The sequence below is a fragment of the Macaca nemestrina genome, chromosome 10 (assembly GCF_043159975.1).
Source record: "Macaca nemestrina isolate mMacNem1 chromosome 10, mMacNem.hap1, whole genome shotgun sequence".
In the NCBI taxonomy this organism is placed as follows: Eukaryota; Metazoa; Chordata; class Mammalia; order Primates; family Cercopithecidae; genus Macaca; species Macaca nemestrina.
The window spans coordinates 48,022,761-48,032,190 of record NC_092134.1 but is presented as its reverse complement, the minus strand read 5'-3'; positions in this window follow the sequence as shown (position 1 = coordinate 48,032,190).

Below are 9,430 nucleotides of genomic sequence, written 5' to 3'. Positions count from 1 at the left end.
TACAGCGAATTTTTATTATGTATTCAAGTTGCCAAAAATAAAATAAAATGAACTTTTGATATAATAGGATAAAATAAAGCTAAAACAAAGTACATAAAATGAACTTCCTGAATTTCTCTTTCTCTTTCTGAATTTGTTTCATATACTAGAATTCATATTGATGTTATACACTTTTCTTAAAAGAAAAAACTAAGGAACATTTTATTTACTTTTATTTGGGCTCATTATTGATAGTATTATTAGGAGTTTTGGTATATTAAGTAATTTGAACCACATGGACATTTGTTCCCATGGCTATCTCATCCCCTATTTGCCCCTTCCATACATTTTCCTTGCACACATGGTTTAAAAGATGTTTCTTGTACTCTTTTTCTTGAGCAATGTGGTTAACCCTTGAACCTCAGGATAACAGATAAATTTATGGGAGAATTAGGTAAGGTTTCAGTTTCTTAAGGATAAAATGAAATTTAAGAAATGGTTTATAAATTTTTGAAGGTGTCTTATTTATTTTTATGAATATTAAATAGTAAGTATTTTCTTCTTACATAAGATCTTATGAAAGTAGAAAAATAAAGTCGCTGCAGTCTTTGCTCTGAGTCCAGAGAACATATCTTAAAGGAATAACAGTTATGTAACCTATATAACCTTGAGGAAACTCATGAAATTGTGTGTATAAATTATGGGAATGTATTAGCTTCATCGTTTCATCTGACTGTTTATTTTGCCTTCAAGGGAGGGATAACAGGCAGACCATCGGACTTAACACAGTTCTTCCCAAGATGATATGCAATTGTTTTCTTTTTGTATCTTTACTTTCTTCTCTCAAATACCTTTGGACTTAATGCGGTTCTTCTCAAGACAATATGCCATTGTTTTCTCTTTGTATCTTTATTTTCTCATCTCAGACACCGGGTGCTTGTTGTGACTGCTATGGTATAATTCACACATCATCTCCATCTGTGTGTGTGTGTGTGTGTTTTGTTTTGTTTTGTTTTGTTTTGTTTTGTTTTGTTTTGTGGAGTTTTGCTCTTGTTGCCCAGGCTGGAGTGCAAGGGTGCGATCTCAGCTCACTGCAACCTCTGTCTCCCAGGTTCAAGCTATTCTCCTGTCTCAGCCTCTCGAGTAGCTGGGATTACAAGTGCCTGCCACCACGCCGGGCTAATTTTTTGTATTTTTTGTAGAGACAGGGTTTCACTATAGTGGCCAGGCTGGTCTCGAACTTCTGACCTCAGCCTCCCAAAGTGCTGGGATTACAGGTATGAGCCACCGTGCCCGGCCTCCATCTGTTTTATGTAATGCTGTTCTATATATAATACTATAGTTTTAGTTAACCAGCAACAAAAAAAATTCCTTGGATGAAATAAGAAGTGAAAAGATCAATTACAGTGTTTATGTAAGCTTTGAAAATTTTAATTTTCTAAATTTATCAGTGGCTCTTATTTCTGTCTTTCAACATTTAATTCAGATAGTATTCTATACAATAAGTAATTATGTTAGCTATATTGTGTATTAAAATATTTCTCACACTACCAAATATTTTAGGAGAAAGATTAAAGGATCTTATTTTTAAAATTCCAGTTGGTGGTGACCTCTCTTCTCTCTAATTAGAATATAAAAATATATCTTTATTATTTAATGCATAATTGTTCTCTTTAACCTATTTCTATTTTAAGAAATTAGGCATTTAAAATTCCAACAGATATTATTTCCTTATAGGAATTCATATATTGCATTGACTAAGAAGTATGACTTTTTGCAAGAGAATCTACTTATTAAAGTGATACATTAAATAATATTTTAGTTCTTAGCCTCTAAATCCTATTATATATATTTTATATATGCCAGGTAGTTTTAAATAATTTCACTGGTGGTCAAATATGCAAATGAAGTCCTAAATGAAACGTCTAGCGGTACAGCCCCATTTATGGCCCAAAATCTCAAAAATAATTAAATGTGATATTTTATAGCAATAATAAATGCTGAAAGAGGATTTTTTTTTCAATAATTCTCTTTATATAAGCATATTATCATTAATCTGGGAAATGTACTGCAAGATGGTGAACAATGCTTCAAGACAGGAACTAGCTAATTCTTCAATTTTACTGAATAAAATAGTAAAGAACTGAAAGAAGCCCTTTTAGTACCTTTTTATTCTTAGAATTGCATACCACTATGTGTTTTCCATGTCCAAGGGGCAAATCCATTATTTCACTTGAAAATTTCATCATGACCCTATTTTATAGTATACTTTTGATTTTTTTAAAAAAAGAAACATTATGTACTGAAGTTTTTTCATGTGTCTTCACATAGTGTATATTTGCAATATTTATTTTACCTGTTTACCTTGAGGTATATTTTAAAGGCTTAAGAGAATAATCCAGAACAATTGTTAGCATTGTCAAAACATGACAGCTTTTCAGTAGGAGGCAAAAGGAACCCCCTATGAGCTATTTACACAGAAAACAGGGGAGGATGCCTGTCTGGATATAATTTAGAGTTTCCATGAACTGAGATGGAAAATAATTAAATCTTTATTTTCACTAATATCTAGAATAAAACTTAGCATTTTCTTTCATTTAACATATAGACAATATATCTCAGTAGTATTAGCAACACCTATGAATTTGTCACCAATAGAAAGAGTGGATATTTTCATGTAGAGTTGTTGTAGATTCCTTGAAATAACTATAATTAAAATTCATAATTTGATTAAGGCAATTTTCAAACATGACTTCAACATTGACATAGTTTTTAGCTCTGTTTCTGGCTCTTGCTGATCTATCATAAAGATGCACAGATATCACTACATCGTAGAGTTAGTTTTGTAACTATTTGGATGCCTGTATTTGAACATACTTTGTTTCGCTGAGCCTATGCATTTTCTTTTACTTCAAATCATTTTCTAAGTAAGAATTCACAAACCTTACTGAATTGCCAAAAGGGTTCGTAGGACATTCTCTTTTGCCATTATTTTCACTCTGAATATGTTGACTATTTTTAGGGTTTTCGTTCTTAACGTTTGGTCCTCTTCCTACTTCACTAAAAAATATTTCTAAGGTGTTTCTATGAATATTTTTCGACTTTTTTTTTTAAATTTGAACCAGAAAACATATCCACAAGGGTAGCTCCTTTAAAAAGTTGCATAAAGCTTTAAATTAACAGAGCACTTTCATATTTATTTTCTCATTTGACTTTCATAATTTTGTGACAGTGGGTATAATTATCATCTCCCTTTCACATTATGAGGTAACTTAGGGACAAAGAGTATAAGGATCTCCTGTTAAAAGCCTCTCCTGATGCCTCCTTATTCTGCAGACTTTTTTTTTAAGCGATAAAGAAAAAAATAATTTAAATATGCATTTTAAAAGTATTTTATTTTATTCTGTGAAGTACTTAAATGAAATTATTTTAAAATAGGCTTTAATTTTTCCTTCTATTAAGTCAATGTTAGACTTCTTTCTCTTCATTTTTGAATTTTTAAATCCAGTTTTGCTCAATATACCAAACATTTACTGACAACCCACTTTGAGCCAAGACCTTAGAGAAACTAACATGCTGATTGGGGAGACCAGAGAGAGTCAAACAAATAATTACAGTATGACATGAAAGTGTCTCAAGCAAAATACTATTGGAAAACAGGTAAGAGATTAATTAATTTAATATTTTATAGGTCATGGAAGACTATAGAGAAGAGATGACATTTGAAACAGACCTTGAAAGATGAATGAATTATAGAAATGACATTTTATCTCTTTTTTATTTTAAATAGAACCCAAATAAGTTTAGAAAAGCTATGTTCATGCTAGTTAAAATGTTTGTAATCCTTTATTATTTATATCATTCCACAACTTTTCTCTAATTTTAAATATTTCATTTTATTTTTTTTATTATGTTTATTAACTGGACCAAAGTTCTCAAGCTCAACAAAAAATGATTTTTTTATTCAATAATGTTTTTCAAGTTTTCTGTAATACTATTAATTTAAACAAAATGTGCTGAGCTCATATTTTAATGTGCTGTGCTAGCCATGGAGGTTATGAATAAATCCAAGCCACAGACTTTGTTTTCAAGGAATATTCACTTTAGTTGGATGGGTGACATTTACTGAAACTTTCATAATATTAAAAAATAGCATGCATATATTAATAGATCTATCTATATATAAAATGTATAACAAAAAGTGGAAAAATTATAAGTGTACTTCAAAATGCACATCTGCAGAAAGCTGATAGTAAAGTTCCAAAAGAAGAAGGTTTCACCCTGGTGTACCCCTTGATCTCTGACCAAAAAAAAAGAGAGAGAGAAAATTCTGAGGTCATTAGAGGAAAAATACTCCCTACTCCGTGAATGGGAGAAGAAAAAGAGGCAGCTGTGTATTGCTTTTGTGTCTTTAATTTAACTCTTTGTCTGCCTCAGCAGGCCAAAATCTGTCTCACTTTATACAAAACTGTTTTCTAAATTGTATAAACTGAGTTTTAATGGAAGAACAACTATCTCTTATCTAAACCCCTCTATTCCCAGCTGTGAAATTGATTGATGTTTTTAAAGTTCTAAGGAGCTACCCTTGTGGATATGTTTTCTAGTCCAAAGGAATAAAAAAAAAGTCAGGAAAAAGGGAATCATAAAAACACCTTAGAAATATTTTTTAATGACCTAGGAAGAGAACTAAATATTAAGAAAAGAAACCCTAAAAATAGTCAACATATTCAGAGTGAAAATAATGGCAAAAGAGAATTTGCTAGGCTCATGTAGTTATATGACTCAGATTAGCATTTGTAGCTGTGTGAAGATTTCATAGATTTAAAATTCTTCATGTCATGTTTCCATTGGCTTTGGCTAAAGTCACTGTTTGGCAGAACAGAATCAAGATTCTGATGCCAGATATGTCACTGATGATCAGTTCCATCTCACCTCGCAGTTCTCAGAGTTCAAATCAATTCAGCAAATATTTATTGAGTGCTTATGGCTGCTGACTTTTCTAAGTTAGAGAAAAGTAATGAGATGTTAGTAAAATGTGACGTGTCTCAGTTTAGACAGCCACAGATATAGAAAACCATTATCATCATTGCTATTTTAAACCATAAGTTTAATTTGATTGCATTAATAACAGCAATAGTGTACATTGCTTCAAATTACCATAATTTCCACACTGGATTCTTATTTTTAACTACAGAAATCACTGGATATGAACTGAAGTCTCCAAGGCTTGACTTATAGGTAAAAGAACACTGTCCCTCATCTAGCATCAGTTATGTATATTTCTAATAGCTCAGTTGAGGGACAGCATTAAGCCATTATATAAACTAATTGGGTTAATTCTGCTCTGGAATTTAGGCAAATAATGTAACTGAGATAAACAAAGGGTCACTTATGCATCTACTTGTACACATTTATCTACACTTCTTATTTATACTACTAAATGCTTAAAACAACACTAGGCTATAAATTTGCGTTTTCTTTCTGATTCTCTTGGCAGGGTTTCTTACATGCTTAACTTTTAAAGAGTGGAGATCGGCCTCCTCTCAAATAAATAAGAGAGCAGTGGAAGGAAAAACTGCAGCTACAAAGTAGTTCTAACCCATTAAACGCAGATGGCCCACAGGGGGTTTAATCATCAGGAGCGAACACACATCACGCTGAAATATAGAGCTGTTTTCTATCACTTGTTACCATTTGAATGTCTGTCTCAAGAAAGTGAATTCCATATATCTTCCTGGCCATCAGTTGCCCTTTGAATACTCCTGTCTCTGATGTAGCTAGATTTCTCTTCAGAACTTACTGAGATGAATGAGCTCTTGCCACACGTAGAAGTGAAAGAAAACATTTCTTTCTTTGCCACAACAGATGAGATTCGTCATTAGGAGAATGGATTTGACCTTGTAAAGTGGACCAAAGCAATTAACAAACAAATCCCTTTGGGGCAGATTGAGTTTATTCTAGTCCTTTAACAGAAGCTTTTTTTTTTTTTTAAAGTACTCCACAACAATCTTGTATATTCATGGAATCTGACCACAAAAAATCAAAAACATGGAATAAAAAAATCATCTTCTATTTAAGCCTTTCTATGTAAGAGAATTTAAAAACACTTAAAAATCACATAGGTTTATTCTCAGATACCATATCAACAAGTCAAATTAGTCAAGAAGCCATGAAAGAAAATCGATAAAACCAATTTGATAACATCATATAAAAGAAAAACTAGAGATCAGTATTAAGGTCTATTGCAAAATGAGGAAAAACCCAATTTTAGGGCAATTTACAGTACCTAAGGGAAATATTAATTGTACTTGCCATCTCATACTCATTGTATGAGCTTCTTTAATATATTTATCTCTTACTCATGATGTCCCTTCTATAGTGTCTTTCCCAGGCTTTTTATCTATGCCTTGTTCTTTTAAAATTTATTTTCCTCTTTCCTGGAGCCTATACCTAGCTAAAGTCCATTCTTCAAGTTTAAAATCTTATGTGACATTCATGGAAAGAGCAGCTACCAATTCGTTGGACAGCACAGTAAGTAAGCAGCTTTCTTACTTTCCCTAGAGTATGTATTTAGCTAATGCTATTAAAGTGAATGACACAATCTTGAGTAAACCCAGCTGATAAACCCCATGGAAGCTACTCCTCTACCATGGGCCTGCAACACTTTGGCCTTGCTCTTTTATTTGTCTTTCTGAGTTTGTAAACCATTCAGCAATTTGGACACTTAGATGCAAATTGAAAGTTATTATTTTAACTCCTATAATCTAGTCAGTTCAAAGCATTAATAAAAAGGCATTTCTTCTTTTAAAATTTTGTGTATGTATTAAATTTTTTTGTTTGTTTTGCAAAGTCTGCTTTTTCAAAATCCAAAAATAGGTCAAAGGAAAGATATCAGACTAGCGAAAGATCTGAGGTCTCAATATGTTTTTAAACATTTGGATGCTTTAAAAATTTTATTATTAATGAGGAAAATATTAAATCCACTTATTTTTAATTTTAATTTTAATTTTTTTTTTACCAGTAGATGGCACTGCATAGATGTAAGAGATATTTACATTTAATGTGATTTAGGGGACAAGAGAATCATCAGCAATGCTAGCTGGTGTGAAATTCCCTCCAATACAGTTAGCTCTTAAAGTATTGTATCTGGGAGTCCCAACAGTTGTATAAGGGAAGAACACAAATTCATTAACACCAATTTTATTGATCAAACACTTTAACAGTGCTCACTGTGTGACAGATGAGTAGGTTCTCTTATTCGCCTATTCAGGTAAGAAAACTGACTCAGAGAAGTTAAGCTTTCTGGATATCAAACTTCTAGTGAGATATAAGACAGAGATTGAGCTAGGCAATTGAGCCAGTCTGCTCACTGCTTTGTCCCCTCTTACCTCACTAACATGAATCACTCATCCATCTATTCAGTGATTTCTAAGGAGCTAACTTGAAGATATAAGGTATTAAAACAAACACGCAGTCCAATTCGAAAACCAGAGAAGTACTGGGAGCATGGGAGTAATCTTGAGGAAAGCAAAGGGGTCCTTAAGAGGAAGGGAACGTGTGGGTCTCCCTTCTAAAGAGCAGAGCTATTTATCTGATCACCTACTTGTGCTCACAGGCACACCATATATTAGGAGGCTGAAAATGGAACATAAAATCCCAACCTACCCCTGCTTTTGTACAACATGTACATATAATTAATAGACCATATTTTCAAGAACAGTCTCAGGTTTACAGAACAATTGAGTAGAAAGCACAGAGAGTTTTGTTTACCCCTTTCTGTTATTAATATTTGTATTAGTGCTCTACATTTTTACAATTGATATGACTTTATGAATACATTGTTATTAAAGTCTACAGCTGGCAACAGGGTTCATTCTTGGTGCTGTACTTTCTATGAGTTTTGACAAATATATAATGATATGTATCCACCATTACGGTAGCATTCAGAATAGATTCACTGGCCTAAGGATCCCCTTTGTTCCACCTATCCATCCCTTCTTTCCTTCTTCCAAACCTCTGAAAACCAGTTATCTTTTTATTGTCTCTAAAGTTTTGCCTATTCCAGAATATCATACAGTTATAATCACAAGGTATATAGTCTTTCTAGATTTGTTTCTTTCACTTCATTTCATCTGAGTTTTCTCCAAATATTTTCATGACTTGGCTCATTTTTCATCACTGAAAAACATCATATAGATGAATGTAACACAGCTTGTTTATCCATTCATGTTGAACGACATCTTGGTTGCTGTAAGGGTTGGCAATTATGAATAAAGTTATTATAAGCAATCATGTGCAGATTATTGTGTGGACATAAGATTTCAACTTATTTGGGTAAATTACTGGGAGTATGATTTCTGGATCATATGGTAAGAGTTTACTTACTTTTATAAGAAACTGCCAAAGTGTCTTCCAAAATCATTCAACAATTTGGTAATTCCCCCAGCAATGAATGAGAGTTCCTCTTGCTCCACATCCTCTCTAACATTTACTGTTGTCTGTGTTTTGGATTTTACTTGTTATAAAAGATGCACACTGGTATTTCATTGCTTTAATTTGCAATTCACTGATAACATGATATTGAACATCTTTTTATACACTTGTTTTGTATCTCTATATCTTCTTTGGTGAGGTGCCCAGATCTTTTACCCATTTTTAAATTTTTTTTTGTTGTTGTCTTGTTGGGTTTTAAGAGTTCTTTGATATTTTAAATACAAGTTCTTTGTCAGATATAGGTTTTGCATTTTTCCATGTTCTATGGCTTTTAATTCTTTCTCTTGACAAAGTTTCTCACAGAGCAGAAGTTTTTAATTTTAATGAAGTCCAACTTATTAATTTTTCCTTTTGTGGATCGGGCTTTTGGTATTGTATCTAAAAAGTTGTTACCAAACATAAGGTCACCTAGATTTTCTCCTATGTTATTTCTTAGGAGTTTTACAGTTTTATGATTTACACTTAAGTCTTTGATACCTTTCGAGCTAATTTTTGTGAAAAGTATAAGGCCTATGTCTAGATTCCCTTTTTTTCTTTTGTATGTGGATGTCTAGTTGTTGAAAAACAGTATTTTATTGAAAAAAAAGTATCCTTTCTCCCTTGAATCACCTTAGCTCCTTTGTCAAAGATGAGTTGACTATATTTGTGTGAGTCCATTCTTCGGCTACTTCTGCTTTTCATTTCTCTCTTATTTCCTCTGTAATACAAACTTGAGTGTTATTTATTTTATTCCTGTCTCTTCTCACTCATAGGCAATCAGCTATCAAATCTTATGATAAGTGTTTTTAATGTATTATTTATTTTATTACTACAACAATCCTATGTATTATTAGGCCCATATTAAGCGAGAAGCAGCTCAGAGAGGAAATCTACTTACCTAGAATAAAACAACTGTATTCTTCACTTCTTTGGGAAATTACCACACACATCTCATAAGTGGTAGAGCAGTTTGACTTCA